Here is an 18,728-nt window from a genome sequence, read left to right as displayed (position 1 = left end):
TTTCTTTCTCCACTTTACCACTAGACAGTACCTGGCCTCTGTTATTATTTTCTCAATGTGTTAATCTTGTTCGTCACCTAGAAGACTTTAAGCTCCTAGAGGCTCAGTGTCATATATTCTTTGAACTACTCAAAACATTTAACACAATGTTGAGCATATTGTTAATCCATATGGATTGGGCATATTGATTTAGCAAGATTTAAGTTAAACTTTGAGATATGATTGAGAGAACTGACAAGGTCGTTCAAGCTCACCTCTCCAGGACCTACATATTTAAAAGAGCGTCGGCATTGACTTCTTCCTTTCCAAATGACATTCTTCTGGATGGATTTAATTTACTGTGGGTTAGGATAATTGGGAGAGGATGAGACCACTACCTGGGAGAGTTAATGGCTGAAGATCTTACTCATATTCTTCCCTGGAAGTTAATGCATGAGTAATTCTCGAGTGGCTTAACCAGGCCCTGAATTTCACTGGGGAGATTATGATTTTAATTTAACATATCCTGCCATACAGTGTGTGAAATATGCAGCCAGCAGCGATCGCTATGAGATGAAAGCCCAGTTGTGTTTATTTTAAGAGACTTGTGGTTCTTTGCCAAAGCCAACATTCCTGGGCGGTGAATAGACTGAGTGAATCATTCAAAGTAGGTGAGAGGTCACAAGCCTGAAAAAAAAAAAAAGAAGAAAGCTGAAAGCTTTTCCTGTCAAATGGCAACCTTTGAAAAAGCATTTATAAAGCAAAATCTATTATGGAAATAGGTCTTTTCAAGATGAACCTTCTGCCTGTAAATCCTAAAGATCTCTTCTTTAGCTCCAGATAATTAACCCTGTTGTTGTTCACCTTTCCTGGAAATCGGGGCAGAGAAATACTCTAGTTCCTATCTCTGGCTCTGGACAATGCCCTCATTAGAGAATGGAACTGTATCCATGTTCTTTTTTTTTTTTTTTTTTTTTGAGATGGAGTCTCACTGTGTCACCCAGGTGGGAGTGCAGTGGCGCGATCTCGGCTCACTGAAAGCTCTGCCTCCCCGATTCATGCCATTCTCCTGCCTCAGCCTCCTGAGTAGCTGGGACTACAGGCGCTTGCCACCACACCTGGCTAATTTTTTCTTTATATTTATTTATTTAGTATTTTTAGTAGAGACAGGGTTTCACCGTGTTAGCCAGGATGGTCTCGATCTCCTGACCTCATGATCCACCCGCCTTGGCCTCCCAAAGTGCTGAGATTACAGGCGTGAGCCCCTGCACCCGGCCAGTATCCATGTTCTTGAGGGCAGTGTAGACACTTTGTGAGAAGGAGGCTGGCATATTGCCCATGACTTTGGTAAGTATCAGACAAATATTCATCACCAACACTGGATTCCTTATGTCTCGAGCATTATGGAATATCAACAAGGGCCAGGCATGACATTAAAGGCTCAGGATATGACAACTATTTATTAAGCACCTACTGTGTAGCAGGCATCTATTTAATCTTCTCTCATCCAATAATATGGCCATTTTAAATTTCCACTTAACAGATGAGGAAACTGAAGTTTGTGGAAGTGAAGTCACATAGTTGGTTAGTGATCAAGGTAAGATTCAACACTGAGAAGAAGAAAAGAACCCCTTCTATTACCACCGACTAAAATAGTGGAATAAAAAAGAGTATGCAGTTCGTTCTCTGACTCTATGAAATGCAACTTCTATCTTTATGTGAAAGACAAACAATGAACAAACCAAATTCTGCCGTTCAGTATACCGTAGAACATCAGGATGGAAGATACCTTCCGTGAGCCCAGCCTTAAGAGAAATCAAAAGGAAACAAATCACAAAAGATACAAAGTTGGGCCTGTGAGTTAATAGGGCCAGAAACTTGAACTCCAGTGACATGACATGCATAGCAGAAGTCCATCCCAGTTATCCCTTGAGATATCCCTTGAGATGAAATGCTGGAGTTTCCAGAGGCTCCATTGAAAATACAGGGCCTCTGGAAGGGGAACTCAATAGGCTGTATCAGATTTTCCCTAGATTGTTTCATTTGGTAATTAGTCATCGTCTTATGGAGCAGAAAGAACCTGGCTGAGGGCCCAGTGGGATGGATCCCAGTGGGATAGACTGGTGCACCTCACTGAAACTGGGTATGATGGAAAGTTCTGGGGCAGGAACAATTTAGGGAAAGCAGTTCCAGGTGGAGGGCACCTGCTTCCTGGGAAGCAGGAAGGCCCCTTCTCAGTCGTGGGGTACAAAGCTCTAGAAGGGAGTCTCAAGTAGAAAGATGGAAGTTAAATTCACCAGAGCTCATCTGTGGGAGCAACAGTGAGAGTGAGCAGTTGGGGAGCATCTTTTAAAGGTTCACATCTGGGCTGTCAATTGAGTTTTGGTGGTGATGGGGTGTGTATCATGTGTTCACGCACCTGCAGGTAAAATTTTCTTTTAATGAATGTTTTGTCAGAGTCCTCACTTTCCCTTTTATTATCTCTTCAGTGGATATGTTAGGGGACACATACTGGAAGAGGTTTTTGAGAGCTGTACTTTGTGGGAATATTCTTGGCAAGCCCTGAGTGTAGACATGGCCTCAGCTGATGATTCTCCAGAGAAACCTGGGTGTTCCCTTCATTTTCAGGTGGGGGATTTGGAGACTCAACACAGACCTCTATATGAAGGACTGATGCATGTGTATGTTCAGGAGGGGGTTGGGGAAACATTTGGGAGTGATTTTCCTCTGGTCCCTTGTGGCTTCGGTGGTGTCTCCTGTCTTCCTTTGTTTCTCCGCATCTCCCTGACCACTGTCTCCCTAGCCCCCATGCCAGATTGATGGAAGTAGCATCTTTTGTGATTTATTTTCTTTCACCCTTTTCTAAAACCTAGCTGATTGAAGACACCGCCCCAGTCATTTCCAACACACTCTGCTGCCTCTTCAGCCTGTCATGGGCTCTCCCGATTCAGAGCAGAGGTGGATGCTGGCAAGGGACAGGCAGCCCCCAGATGAAGGTTGAGCTGACAGTGGCTGGTTTTACATAGTTTGGAGAATAGGCAAGAGAGAGGAGGGCAGCAGTTCCTGGTACAGAGCCCTGGAGGGGACAAAGGAGCAGCAGCCACAGCACATTCTGTGGGGAGGGAAAAGGAGAGGGGATTGTGAAGCTGAGCATCTAGCTTCTAACCAAGCTATGAACTACAGAGCTGGCTGTAATCAGCTCCATACACACTCCTTCTTCTTAGAGAACATACAAAGCAAAGCGTGAATATAAGTTGACCATATATATAATTATCAATTATGTATTTAGCATTTGTTTATGTACTTAATGAACACACATAGGATTGACCATATCCTAGGCATTATCCTAAGGGCTTTATAAATAATAACTCATTGAATTCATCACAACTATATGAAGTAGTGCTAATATTATCTTCATTTTACAGATCAGGAAATGAAGACACAGGTTAGCTAACTTGCTTAAGGTCACACCCTCAGTAAGTGGCAGAGTCAGATACAAATTCCCCAGAATAATGTACTTTGCTACATTACCTCCTTTGCTAGCATGCCAATGAGAAAATGAAGGAAGTGGCTAGCACTAAATATACCATGTAAAAAAATCATTGTTGTTATTATTATTATCAGCTAGTGCTCCACTCCTATAATACTTGCAGATGGCTTAAGCACCTATGAAGAAACAGTTTAGCACAGTTCCAGTTCTGGAAGCCTCGGTTCAAATACTGATTCTCCTGCTCATTAGCTGTGAGATATTAGACAAGTTACTTAATCTCTCTCTGCGTCAGTTCCTTAATCTGTAACATGGAAGTGATAATAGTCTTTACCTCATTGGTTTGTTGTGCCTATTAAATAAGGTGATGTTTGCACAGCACTTAGTAAAATGCCTGAACACACAGTAAGTGCTCAGTAAATACTTGTTCATGTTACTACCTGTTTCAACTGAATTAAATTGATTTTCATTTTTCAGAACTTCTTTTCGTCTAGTCAGTCAGCCACTTATTTCCAGAGATTTCCCGGTGATATTGCCTTATGTTTATTTGTGGAAATGCCAGTATGGTTTAGGCTTGCAGGTGAGTTACTCCGTTTAATTTTGAAGTTGATGGGGCAGGTATTGTCCCCTTGTAAATGATGTGGAAACTGAGGCAGGACAGATGAATTGACTAGATCAAGTTTATATAGCCAGTCATGGTAGGTTTTTGACTGATATTCCAGAGCTCTTTCCAACATATGCACACCCGTACCTACCCCGCTACCCACACACAGACACACCCTTGGGCTCCCTAATCTGGTGTCGCCTGACCTAAATTCTTGAATCTCTTGCTGTCCACATAAGCAGAGACCTATTTTCTCCATGTGCTTCTTTGGAAGATGATGAAGAAGTAACCCTCTATGGACTCTGATCCCTCCTTCTCCCCTTTTCGCTCCATTTCACATTTATGGCTTTAGGGACTCACTAAAGCCTGCTTTCCAGGGCCGAGAGCCAGACCATTTCCTATGTGGGATTTTCAGGGAATGATAAAGGTAACAGGACTAGAGACTGCTTTATCATGAATGTTGTTTTTTATGTCAATGCTGAGCCCAAATCACGAACCTCACATCTAATATTTTAGGCAGTAAGTTTGGACTAAATCCAAAGCTTGGCCTTTTACTTTCAGCACTAAGTAGAAGAGATATAAGGGCTGATGGTTTGGAGAGGCCTAGTTGGAGAGTGACTGGAGGGGCTGGACTTGGCCTTGTGCTGCATGGAGATCTGCCTTGAGATCCAACAAAGGACTCTGGGAGGAAAGAGAGGTTTGGGTTTTGGGGATATGCCTTTTGCTTCTAGGAGGGCAATTGGGGTTCCCTTGCTTTTGGTTCCAGATCAGGTTTCATCTCTTTGGCCATAGGACATTTTCTTAAGTTCCATGGCTGGATAGTTGCTGCCTGGAGAGGAGATGCTTGCTATAAGGGTCCCAGCACATGGAAAGTCTGCTGCATTGGTGTCACCCTGTGCTGTCCAGCTAGCCCTTGGTCCCTTATGCTGCCCCCATCCCCTGCTTTCTGACCAGAGTCCTCCTCAAAATACAAATCTTTTGTCCCCACACTTGAATGACTACTGTTCTCTGGATTTGGCTTTGTGTTTTCTAACCTGGTAAGCAAATTCTCATAGGGCTTTGTGGTGTCAATGATCATGGATTTGAATGTCACCTTTGTCATGTTAGTCAGAGCTTTCTGGAAGCAAAACCTTAACCTGAAAAATTGAAGCTAATGATGGAATTTCAGGCACTGGTATAGACCCCAATGCCTTTCAAATTATTCTACCCAGAATGCTTACTCTTCTGCCCACCCATAGAACCAACTCTGAATTCCTATGTAAACAAAGACATAAGCTTTTTTGATGAAAACTCTAGAGAGGTAGTACAATGTGGTGGTTGGATGTTCTCACTCATAAGTGGGAGTTGAACAATGAGAACACATGGACACAGGGAGGGGAATTTCACACACGGGGCTTGTCAGAAGGTGGGGGCCAAGGGGAGGGAGAGCATTAAGACAAATACCTAATGCATCAGGGCTTAAAACCTAGATGACGGGTTGATGGGTGCAGCAAACCACCATGGCACATGTATACCTATGTAACACACCTGTACATTCTGCACATGTACCCCAGAACTTAAAGCAAAGAAAAAACAAAAAAACAAAAACCAAAAAACAAAACAAAATTTAAAAAGCCAGGTACTCACTAGGAAAAAAAAAGATTATTCGTATGTAAGCTGTCTTTAAGTAATAAAGCTAAATAAGTGAAGTGAATCCAGGTACTACTAAAATTTTAAGGAAACTCTTGTAGAAAAAAAAACATGATGGTTAAGATTAAGGATCAGGGAAGTGAAATGCATCCCACCTTCATTTACGGTTTTCAATCCATTCTGTCCAGTGTGCGTCACTCCATTCTCCCTGATCTCCCTGACTGTACGTTGTTTCTTTTCAGTTTCTTCAGACTTGACCGCATGGTCAGTGACGGGGACTTGGCACAGGTAGGGAACAATCTCTCTGTGTAGCTTACTAGCAGGCTTCATTGCCTGTGAAGGTGCTCGGTCACAGCCCATGCAGCAACTCTGCGTGGTTAGTCTGCTGCTGAAAGGATGTCTGCTTCTGCATCACAATATAATTCAGTTGCGGTTAAAGTTCCCCCCAGTCTTGAGATTCTGTGAACCTTCCTGCCTTCCACCTCTCAGCTTCACCAATGACCAGACATCCTGAGTGAGGCTGACAATGGAATGTGAGAGGCAGATGCTGAAGTTCCCTCACCCTTCCCTTAAGCACTGACTGTGGAGATGAGAGGAAGTTTATGATGGAGAGTTACCTCAGCAGTGAGTGGTTCGGGAGTAGTAAGTAGTATTCATTTCAAATGCCAACCTTAATTTGAAAAGGTAGCCTCATAATGAATGTCACTGTGCATGGGGATTACCCCATTTTTCTGGGGTGATAGGTGGGAAGAGCCACCCAGGACTTAACAATGACACTTTGGTGTGACAGACTGGACAGAAATCAAGCATTCTCCTGAGGCCATGACTTTTATGTTTGTCTCAGGAAGTCTGAGAGGGGCGGTAGATTGGAAGAGGGGGAGTTACCTGCCACAAGCAACAAGGGGCAATCTGTTCAGTGATCAGGGAGAATGGAGTGGCAATAAATCCTTGCCTGAATGCTGCGGACAGGAAAACCATGCCCCAGATGGCAGCATAAACATTCAATTATGCATCAGATGCTTGGCAGAGGACATTTGGAACCTTGCTTTCTTCCCCAGGCATCATAACCTTCCCTCTGAGTGCCCGCAGACAGAAGATAAGGCCAGATGCAAGGCCCCAAAGGACAGGCAATATAGCATAGTAAAAAATGGGGGCACTAGGTGAGGATTTTAGGTCTAGTCCACTGTTTACCAACTGTGTGACCTTGGGCTGGTCTTTCAACCTCTCTGAGCCTTTGTGTTCATCTGAAAGATTATGATATGATTTCTACTTTGTAGGGATACAGTGAGGGCTAGATGAGCATCACAGGTTGTGTTCTGCAGAAGTAGAGCCTGCAGTGATAATTCTGTGCCAATGATTTATTAAGAACGTGCCCCCAGGGGAGATCAGTCAGGCAATGGGGAAAGTAAGACAGGGGTGAGAAAGAAGCTAAGCAAGTCTCAGTTTCAGCTTGATCCTGCAGGAGAGCTCAACAGGGTACATTATACACTCAATTAACTCAACTTGGAGGGTGTTGGCTTTCCTGTTCTAGTCAGTTACTGGCCAAAGGCCTGAAGGTAAGGGGTGGTGGTGAATGTAAACTCCCAGGCATTTCCAGTTATCTGTATCTGAGGAATGGCTCCAGGTTTGGTGTGGGCTGTTAGGAGCCAAAGGACACTTAAGCTGGGAGAGGAGCTCATAGAAAAAAATATAAGGAATAAAAGGATCTGGACCAGACACTAAAAATTACAGTGTCTTCTACGGTGAAAAAAATATTTGTATAGGTCAGGTATTCATTATGGATTATCCAAATAACATGGATCTGCTTTCAACCAGGAACAGAGTACCAGCTCATGCCCCTAGACCTCCATAAGAGAGTAAAATCTTCAACTATCTATAAGTGATCTCATATTGAAAGCCTGGACAAACAAAGGAACATTTAGGGAAGGTTGTCTAAGGGAAAAGCCATTTATTTCTTCCAATAAGCACATTGTACTCTGTCCTGGAATGAGTCAGAGAATAGACATACTGAATGGTTCACATTAATGTAACCCCTTTCAGAATCGCCTTCACTGTGTGGTGCTTGATGCTATGAAAGACCAGCAACCAAAGACATCTAGAAACACATTGTATTAAGAAACATTAGGTTTGTTGAGCTAGTTGCCACAAAAGAGAGAATATAGAGGAATCTTAAGGCCCTTGGAAAGAGGGAGCAGGTAGAGGCCCCTCGTTGGGATTAGGCTTGCTCCAAGAGATTCTCAGGAGGAATTAGGAAGCAGGGACCAATTATGGATTGGGTGCTCTTAAGAAGCAGGGGCAATTTTGTGTTTGGGCATCTCAATAGTTTTTATACAGAACAAATAAGGCTGGAGCTGTCACAGGTAAAGGAACAGCAGTCACTCATGTTATTCAGAGAAGGAGAATGTTTAGTTATTTTTGTGATAACTGGGTAACTTTATCTTTATCTTGTTCCAAATATGATCATGGAATGGTCTTGTCCCAGCACTGTTTATGTTAGTTGAGAACATCACGGTCTGGCTGCCAGCAGGACCATTTCTCACTTTCTCTGGTTGTCGGCAGGGATGTATTTTATTTCCTTCCTCAATGGTATATACTTTTTTCTCATCAAAGTTAAAAGAAACAGTCCTACTAGTTCTACAGCAGCAGTACAAATTCTAAGGAGCAATAGCCCTTGTGCCACCTGGAATGTGGCACAAAATATCTCATGGGAATTTCATTCAACATTTAATACCAAGAAAAAATATCTACTTAAGGAATGATAGTCTTTCTGCTTCATGATAGCAAGGTCTAGGCAACACATCCTACTTTTTTTCTTCTTCTTCTTCGTCTGCCTTTTAGGATGCCCAGAGCCATATTTGAAGCTCCTTTGACCTTTTTAGTTTGCACATATGCATTCAATTTTCTCCCTGATATTAATTTTCTCTTTCTATTTGGCTATTTTTTTGTTGTTGGCTTCTTCAGATCAAATTGGCGAAGGAATGAATAAATTCTGCATTGAGCCATGTTGCACAGCTTGAAGTGAACACAAAATTAGATCTTGCATTAGTTTCCAGTTATTTTATGAACGTAATGTGCCTCTCATAATTTAAGGGGAGAGCAGCTATCTTTTCTTTCTTCAATTTCCTTCCTTCCCATAACATAGCACAAAGAGATGTTAACTAGATGCTATTTGGAAACTTTGTTTTGATGGAAGATATTTTGGGGATTCTTGCAGGCAGACAGTAGAGGTCACCATGGAGCTGTGCATGATGGAACAGCCTCTCATGGACCTGGTAATTTAGCTGCATTGGTCTGAAATTGCATGAGGTTTAATCATTCAATTTAGATGAGTATACTTTTTGCTCTGGTCATTCAACAGACAGCACTTTGTGATGGTTGCCTTTATGTCACTTTGCTAACACAGTTGTTTGCAGGAGAGAAAGCAGCTTTTACATATTGTTTATTGAAAAAAAAATCCATCTTAAGCACTAAGGAACTCTGGGAAAAATGGTTACAAAATGTGTTTACTTAAATATTGTGAAACGAGGATGGAAATTCGCAGTGCAGGGTATTTGTCATCTGCTCATGACTAGCAGATGGCCGCCTCCTCCTCATCCTCCTTTGCGAGCCGAATGACTCACATCTTACAGAGTGTGCAAAATGAAATTTCGAAACTCTCCGGAGTAGAGGTGGCAGCGCCATAACTCCATGCAGGAGGAGTGTGCCAGCCAGATTACTTTGCCAGCCAGCATGCTGCCAAAACTTCACAAAATGTCTCTCTCATTGGAAAAAAAAAAAAAAAAACAAAAACCGCGTTTGGATGTCTTTCCACACATGTTCAATCCACCGTCTCTGAAAGGATACAGGGTATGTTTCAGGCTATGGGGAAGCCTGTGTAGGTGAAAGGGAGCAGGGGGTCTGCCAGCCTAGAGCTGGGTAGTAATCACTTCTACCAAGGTGAATCACAGAATATGGGCTCACCTGTTTTGGCTGGTCAGCCCTAGAATGGTTGTAGATCTGCCTCCAGCCATCAACAGAGCCGTCGTATGCTCTAATAAATAAGAGATTAAATACAGTTTAAAGAGATACAAGTCATTTAAGTTCAAAGTTTTTCTTTTTATCTTTTGTTTAATTAAAAGGAACTCCGGATCTGCTATACTTAACCAAAAAATAAAGGCTGTATTACAGGCAATTGTACTTGTTTTAAAAATAGAGCCCTGTCAGTCGGGTGGACTAACAGATAACTTGATTTTGAGCTGCAGATTCTACTTTCCTTCATCTGATAGCTAGTCACCAAAGATTTCTCCCTCATCTCCACCCCCCACCAATGAACTGCACCTCCCAATATTTACACCTTTGTGTAGTATCCTCCTTTTGAGGTCAAAAGAAGTCTTTGAGCTTTCACCTGTGTCTCCTGAAACACTTCCTCTGGAAGAAGCCCGCTGCTATGTAGGAAGCCCGACTACCCTGAGACCTCTATGTTTTGAGGAAGCCACATGTCACATGAAGAAACTGCGTGGAGAGAGAAATTCCTGGCAAGCTCTTGGTGTTTCAGGCTGTTGAACAAGATGTGACTAAAGAATCCATCTTGAACATCCAGCCTAGTTGAGTCTTCTGATGACTCCAGCCACCATCTACTGCAACCACCTGAGAGAACCCAAGAACTACCTAGCTGAGCCCAGTCAACCCACAGAACCATGACAGATTATAATACAGACGGTCCCTGACTTACGGTGGTTTGACTCATGATTTTTCAACTTTAAGATGGGGCAAAATCATTCACATTCAGTAGACTCCTTGACTCATCTTGGTGCTAAGTCTGAATAAACCCATCATAAGTTGAAAATATTATGAGTCAAAAGTACATTTTAAACTTACAATGGGTTTATCTAGATGTAGCCCCACGGTACGCCAAGAAGCATCTGTAAATTATTTTAAGCCACTACGATGTTTTCCACAAAACATAGATAAATTAAACACTGTGACACTTTACACACACATGCACAAACACACACACACACACACACACACACGAGAGAGAGAGAGAGAGATCCACAGAGAGAGATCAAGTGGCTAAACAATAACTGATAGGCAGATTATGTTAAAACTTAGTAGTTGGAAGCACTTTTGTTGTGGCTTGAACCTCAAATATTTTCTAAGGGACCTTAGACTCTAGTGATACGATGAACAGAAACTCGTGAGTATATATAACACAGTGAATTTAAAAACTGCTCTTTGGTGCTGCATGAGATGGGGGCATACTCTGTGAAGCTAAGGAGTAGCAGAGAACCTGGAAGTAATTAAATACAGCAGTACACTTGTCAGCCGTGGGGACTCCATTCTTCATTTATTATTGGGTACCAAGCCATCTGAAACATGTAGGTAACCGGAAGATGAGAAAAAATGTCCTGATAAGTTATTTAGAGTAATGAAGAGAGAATGTTATCAAAAAAGATTCAAAGTTCTGTATCAGGAGAGTCTAGCTGAACAATGGTTAAGGAATGGCAGCATGTGAGAATGTTAGTGCCAAAGAGAAAGACACATATTAGTCATTTGTAGGATTGGATTAGAACCAATGAGAGAGGGAGAAGAAGGGGCACAGAGAGCAAGGGAGTCAAGAGGAACAGACCTAGGAGGTATAAATAGTAGCATTTTTAGGTTAAAACCTTTCCAGTCAACCACAACCGTTACATTGAAACCAGCAAAGTTTGATGTAGCAGAAAGGGTACCAAAACACAAACTGGAAGGTCTTTGTTCAGCTACTAACAGGTAGTATAAACCTGGCAAGCCCCTTATCCTCCCTGGGTCTCAAGAAGACATATCCTAACTTATAAAGGATTTTACAAAGGCAAAATATTGTTGTGAATTATAAGAAAATTAGCAGTTGTACTTTATGAAATCTAAACTTCCTTTCAGCTATAAAATCTTGCGATCCTAAACCATGAATACAGAAGACAGTTTTAAATTTTAAAAATTAGATAACTAGGCTTGTAAACTGAAGTATGTATAAAATCTGTTATTGAAGTTAGGTAATACATATAGAAAAAAATGTAGGAAATGGCAAGGATCTTTGTTTTATTTCCTGATATATCCCAAGCATTTTGAACAATGCCAACACGTGGCAGGCACTAATAAAAATACTTGTAGACTACATTAATAAGCAATTCCTGAAAAACCTAGGGAAAAAGTGACCTAAAAAGTAGTCATAGCCACTATACGTCTGTCCTTATCTTTGGTTTTTACAAGTTTTTCTCAGTTTTTTTTTTAAATTAATTTATTATTATTATACTTTAAGTTGTAGGGTACATGTGCATAACGTGCAGGCTTGTTACATATGTATACTTGTGCCCTGTTGGTGTGCTGCACCCATCAACTCATCATTTACATCAGGTATAACTCCCAATGCAATCCCTCCCCCATTCCCCCTCCCCATAATAGGCCCCTGTGTGTGATGTTCCCCTTCCTGAGTCCAAGTGATCTCATTGTTCAGTTCCCACCTATGAGTGAGAACATGCGGTGTTTGGTTTTCTGTTCTTGTGATAGTTTGCTAAGAATGATGGTTTCCAGCTGCATCCATGTCCCTACAAAGGACGCAAACTCATCCTTTTTGATGGCTGCATAGTATTCCATGGTGTATATGTGCCACATTTTCTTAATCCAATCTGTCACTGATGGACATTTGGGTTGATTCCAAGTCTTTGCTATTGTGAATAGTGCTGCAATAAACATACGTGTGCATGTGTCTTTATAGCAGCATAATTTATAATCCTTTGGGTATATACCCAGTAATGGGATGGCTGGGTCATATGGTACATCTAGTTCTAGATCCTTGAGGAATCGCCATACTGTTTTCCATAATGGTTGAACTAGTTTACAATCCCACCAACAGTGTAAAAGTGTTTCTATTTCTCCACATCCTCTCCAGCACCTGTTGTTTCCTGACTTTTTAATGATCGCCATTCTAACTGGTGTGAGATGGTATCTCATTGTGGTTTTGATTTGCATTTCTCTGATGGCCAGTGATGATGAGCATTTTTTCATGTGTCTGTTGGCTGTATGAATGTCTTCTTTTGAGAAATGTCTGTTCATATCCTTTGCCCACTTTTTGATGGGGTTGTTTGTTTTTTTCTTGTAAATTTGTTTGAGTTCTTTGTAGGTTCTGGATATTAGCCCTTTGTCAGATGAGTAGATTGCAAAAATTTTCTCCCATTCTGTAGGTTGCCTGTTCACTCTGATGGTAGTTTCTTTTGCTGTGCAGAAGCTCTTTAATTTAATGAGATCCCATTTGTCAATTTTGGCTTTTGCTGCCATTGCTTTTGGTGTTTTAGACATGAAGTCTTTGCCCATGCCTATGTCCTGAATGGTACTACCTAGGTTTTCCTCTAGGATTTTTATGGTATGAGGTCTAACATTTAAGTCTCTAATCCATCTTGAATTAATTTTCGTATAAGGAGTAAGGAAAGGATCCAGTTTCAGCTTTCTACTTATGGCTAGCCAATTTTCCCAGCACCATTTATTAAATAGGGAATCCTTTCCCCATTTCTTGTTTCTCTCAGGTTTGTCAAAGATCAGATGGCTGTAGATGTGTGGTATTATTTCTGAGGACTCTGTTCTGTTCCATTGGTCTATATCTCTGTTTTGGTACCAGTACCATGCTGTTTTGGTTACTGTAGCCTTGTAGTATAGTTTGAAGTCAGGTAGCGTGATGCCTCCAGCTTTGTTCTTTTGACTTAGGATTGTCTTGGAGATGCGGGCTCTTTTTTGGTTCCATATGAACTTTAAAGCAGTTTTTTCCAATTCTGTGAAGAAAGTCATTGGTAGCTTGATGGGGATGGCATTGAATCTATAAATTACCTTGGGCAGTATGGCCATTTTCACAATATTGATTCTTCCTATCCATGAGCATGGTATGTTCTTCCATTTGTTTGTGTCCTCTTTTATTTCACGGAGCAGTGGTTTGTAGTTCTCCTTGAAGAGGTCCTTTACATCCCTTGTAAGTTGGATTCCTAGGTATTTTATTCTCTTTGAAGCAATTGTGAATGGAAGTTCATTCCTGATTTGGCTCTCTGTTTGTCTGTTACTGGTGTATAAGAATGCTTGTGATTTTTGCACATTCATTTTGTATCCTGAGACTTTGCTGAAGTTGCTTATCAGCTTAAGGAGATTTTGGGCTGAGACAATGGGGTTTTCTAAATATACAATCATGTCATCTGCAAACAGGGACAGTTTGACTTCTTCTTTTCCTAACTGAATACCCTTGATTTCTTTCTCTTGCCTAATTGCCCTAGCCAGAACTTCCAACATTATGTTGAATAGGAGTGGTGAGAGAGGGCATCCCTGTCTTGTGCCAGTTTTCAAAGGGAATTTTTCCAGTTTTTGCCCATTCAGTATGATATTGGCTGTGGGTTTGTCATAAATAGCTCTTATTATTTTGAGGTACGTTCCATCAATACCGAATTTATTGAGCGTTTTTAGCATGAAGGGCTGTTGAATTTTGTCAAAAGCCTTTTCTGCATCTATTGAGATAATCATGTGATTCTTGTCTTTGGTTCTGTTTATATGCTGGATTATGTTTATTGATTTGCGAATGTTGAACCAGCCTTGCATCCCAGGGATGAAGCCCACTTGATCATGGTGGATAAGCTTTTTGATGTGCTGCTGAATCCGGTTTGCCAGTATTTTATTGAGGATTTTTGCATCGATGTTCATCAGGGATATTGGTCTAAAATTCTCTTTTTTTGTTGTGTCTCTGCCAGGCTTTGGTATCAGGATGATGTTGGCCTTGTAAAATGAGTTAGGGAGGATTCCCTCTTTTTCTATTGATTGGAATACTTTCAGAAGGAATGGTACCAACTCCTCCTTGTACCTCTGGTAGAATTCAGCTGTGAATCCATCTGGACCTGGACTTTTTTTGGTTGGTAGGCTATTAATTTTTGCCTCAATTTCAGAGCCTGCTATTGGTCTATTCAGGGATTCAACTTCTTCCTGGTTTAGTCTTGGAAGAGTGTAAGTGTCCAGGAAATTATCCATTTCTTCTAGATTTTCCAGTTTATTTGCGTAGAGGTGTTTATAGTATTCTCTGATGGTAGTTTGTATTTCTGTGGGGTCGGTGGTGATATCCCCTTTATCATTTTAATTGCGTCGATTTGATTCTTCTCTCTTTTCTTCTTTATTAGTCTTGCTAGTGGTCTGTCAATTTTGTTGATCTTTTCAAAAAACCAACTCCGGGATTCATTGATTTTTTGGAGGGTTTTTTGTGTCTCTATCTCCTTCAGTTCTGCTCTGATCTTAGTTATTTCTAGCCTTCTGCTAGCTTTCGAATGTGTTTGCTCTTGCTTCTCTAGTTCTTTTAATTGTGATGTTAGAGTATCAATTTTAGATCTTTCCTGCTTTCTCTTGTGGGCATTTAGTGCTATAAATTTCCCTCTACACACTGCTTTAAATGTGTCCCAGAGATTCTGGTATGTTGTATCTTTGTTCTCATTGGTTTCAAAGAACATCTTTATTTCTGCCTTCATTTTGTTATGTACCCAGTAGTCATTCAGGAGCAGGTTGTTCAGTTTCCATGTAGTTGAGCGGTTTTGATTGAGTTTCTTAGTCCTGAGTTCTAGTTTGATTGCACTGTGGTCTGAGAGACAGTTTGTTATAATTTCTGTTCTTGTACATTTGCTGAGGAGTGCTTTACTTCCAATTACGTGGTCAATTTTGGAGTAAGTACGATGTGGTGCTGAGAAGAATGTATATTCTGTTGATTTGGGGTGGAGAGTTCTATAGATGTCTATTAGGTCTGCTTGCTGCAGAGATGAGTTCAATTCCTGGATATCCTTGTTAACTTTCTGTCTCGTTGATCTGTCTAATGTTGACAGTGGAGTGTTGAAGTCTCCCATTATTATTGTATGGGAGTCTAAGTCTCTTTGTAAGTCTCTAAGGACTTGCCTGATGAATCTGGGTGCTCCTGTATTGGGTGCATATATATTTAGGATAGTTAGCTCTTCCTGTTGAATTGATCCCTTTACCATTATGTAATGGCCTTCTTTGTCTCTTTTGATCTTTGATGGTTTAACGTCTGTTTTATCAGAGACTAGTATTGCAACCCCCGCTTTTTTTTGTTCTCCATTTGCTTGGTAAATCTTCCTCAATCCCTTTATTTTGAGCCTATGTATGTCTCTGCGTGTGAGATGGGTCTCCTGAATACAGCAGACTGATGGGTCTTGCCTCTTTATCCAGTTTGCCAGTCTGTGTCTTTTAATTGGAGCATTTAGTCCATTTACATTTAAGGTTAAGATTGTTATGTGTGAACTTGATCCTGCCATTATGATATTAACTGGTTATTTTGCTCGTTAGTTGATGCAGTTTCTTCCTAGCCTCGATGGTCTTTACATTTTGGCATGTTTTTGCAATGGCTGGTACCGGTTGTTCCTTTCCATGTTTAGTGCTTCCTTCAGGGTCTCTTGTAAGGCAGGCCTAGTGGTGACAAAATCTCTAAGCATTTGCTTATCTGTAAAGGATTTTATTTCTCCTTCACTTATGAAACTTAGTTTGGCTGGATATGAAATTCTGGGTTGAAAATTCTTTTCTTTAAGAATGTTGAATATTGGCCCCCACTCTCTTCTGGCTTGGAGAGTTTCTGCCGAGAGATCTGCTGTTAGTCTGATGGGCTTCCCTTTGTGGGTAACCCGACCTTTCTCTCTGGCTGCCCTTAAGATTTTTTCCTTCATTTCAACTTTGGTGAATCTGGCAATTATGTGTCTTGGAGTTGCTCTTCTCGAGGAGTATCTTTGTGGCGTTCTCTGTATTTCCTGGATTTGAATGTTGGCCTGCCCTACTAGGTTGGGGAAGTTCCCCTGGATGATATCCTGAAGAGTGTTTTCCAACTTGGTTCCATTTTCCCCCTCACTTTCAGGCACCCCAATCAGGCGTAGATTTGGTCTTTTTACGTAATCCCATACTTCTTGCAGGCTTTGTTCATTTCTTTTTCTTCTTTTTTCTTTTGGTTTCTCTTCTCGTTTCATTTCATTTCATTCATTTGATCCTCAATCGCTGACACTCTTTCTTCCAGTTGATCGAGTCGGTTACTGAAGCTTGTGCATTTGTCACGTATTTCTCGTGTCATGGTTTTCATCTCTTTCATTTCGTTTAGGACCTTCTCTGCATTAATTACTCTAGCCATCAATTCTTCCACTTTTTTTTCAAGATTTTTAGTTTCTTTGCGCTGGGTACGTAATTCCTCCTTTAGCTCTGAGAAATTTGATGGACTGAAGCCTTCTTCTCTCATCTCGTCAAAGTCATTCTCCGTCCAGCTTTGATCCGTTGCTGGCAATGAGCTGCGCTCCTTTGCCGGGGGAGATGCGCTCTTATTTTTTGAATTTCCAGCTTTTCTGCCCTGCTTTTTCCCCATCTTTGTGGTTTTATCTGCCTCTGGTCTTTGATGATGGTGATGTACTGATGGGGTTTTGGTGTAGGTGTCCTTCCTGTTTGATAGTTTTCCTTCTAACAGTCAGGACCCTCAGCTGTAGGTCTGTTGGAGATTGCTTGAGGTCCACTCCAGACCCTGTTTGCCTGGGTATCAGCAGCAGAGGCTGCAGAAGATAGAATATTTCTGAACAGCGAGTGTACCTGTCTGATTCTTGCTTTGGAAGCTTCCTCTCAGGGGTGTACTCCACCCTGTGAGGTGTGGGGTGTCAGACTGCCCCTAGTGGGGGATGTCTCCCAGTTAGGCTACTCAGGGGTCAGGGACCCACTTGAGCAGGGAGTCTGTCCCTTCTCAGATCTCAACCTCCGTGTTGGGAGATCCACTGCTCTCTTCAAAGCTGTCAGACAGAGTCGTTTGCGTCTGCAGAGGTTTTAGCTGTGTTTGCTATTGCCCTGTCCCCAGAGGTGGAGTCTACAGAGACAGGCAGGTTTCCTTGAGCTGCTGTGAGCTCCACCCAGTTCGAGCTTCCCAGCAGCTTTGTTTACCTACTTAAGCCTCAGCAATGGTGGGCGCCCCTCCCCCAGCCTCGCTGCTGCCTTGCCGGTAGATCACAGACTGCTGTGCTAGCAATGAGGGAGGCTCCGTGGGTGTGGGACCCTCCCGGCCAGGTGTGGGATATGATCTCCTGGTGTGCCTGTTTGCTTAAAGCGCAGTATTGGGGTGGGAGTTACCCGATTTTCCAGGTGTTGTGTGTCTCAGTTCCCCTGGCTAGGAAAAGGGATTCCCTTCCCCCTTGCGCTTCCCAGGTGAGGCAATGCCTCGCCCTGCTTCAGCTCTCGCTGGTCGGGCTGCAGCAGCTGACCAGCACCGATCATCCGGCTCTCCCCAGTGAGATGAACCCAGTACCTCAGTTGAAAATGCAGAAATCACTGGTCTTCTGTGTCGCTCGCGCTGGGAGTTGGAGACTGGAGCTGTTCCTATTCGGCCATCTTGCTCCGCCCCCCTTTTCTCAGTTTTCTTGCTTTTGGCAGACACTGATATCCAAATTTCTAAACAATACTTAGTCTTGCTTCTCTTTCTCATTTTAAAGATAAATAAGGCAGCATACATTTTTCCCGATTAATGTTAATTCCTTAACTCACTTTTTTTTATTTAAACTTTTTTAAAGCAAAAATTCCAACACCTAAAGTAAATAGAATATCCCTTACCCAGATTCAGTAATTATCAACACTCTACAACTTTAGTTTCATTTATACTTTCACTACTTCTTACTCCCAGTGGACTATATGTGATTACGTTTTAAAGCAGATTTCCTCCTCATCTAATAAACAGAAGCTATTAACTGTTTAGTATTCTGCTTATCTTATCCTAATGTATTCATTTGTGGTGTTTCAATTTCCCAGTTTTTCAGTAAATTACCAAGTTGCAAAGAATATCCCCAGGGTGCTATTTTTTCTGACTCTGGATTAGGTAACATTGCAATAATTTTAGAAAGGCTCTCTCTTAATGATTCCTTAATGATTCCTATCTAGGGTTTCATAGCTCTTCTCTTTAGAAAGGGATTCACATCAGTCAGAGTTCTTGGTTGCAGACATCAGAACTTACTATGGCTGGTTAGGCAGAAAATATATCTAACA

At 41.7% G+C, this 18,728-nt stretch overlaps 1 long non-coding RNA gene across 1 annotated transcript; it reads right to left on the bottom strand.

The window, feature by feature from the left end:
- Positions 1-489: 489 nt before the first annotated feature.
- LOC139360724 (uncharacterized) lies at positions 490-18,086 on the bottom strand. Its single transcript, XR_011618202.1, has 3 exons — positions 17,998-18,086; positions 9,660-9,729; positions 490-666 (listed from the first exon to the last, which is right to left on the bottom strand). It is a non-coding gene; the product is annotated as an uncharacterized lncRNA (long non-coding RNA).
- Between the last annotated feature and the right edge of the window lie 642 nt (positions 18,087-18,728).

This window comes from Macaca nemestrina, chromosome X, assembly GCF_043159975.1.
Source record: "Macaca nemestrina isolate mMacNem1 chromosome X, mMacNem.hap1, whole genome shotgun sequence".
Taxonomy (NCBI): domain Eukaryota; kingdom Metazoa; phylum Chordata; class Mammalia; order Primates; family Cercopithecidae; genus Macaca; species Macaca nemestrina.
The sequence above is the reverse complement of the archived record's forward strand: the minus strand, read 5'-3'. Positions and strand labels throughout refer to the sequence as shown.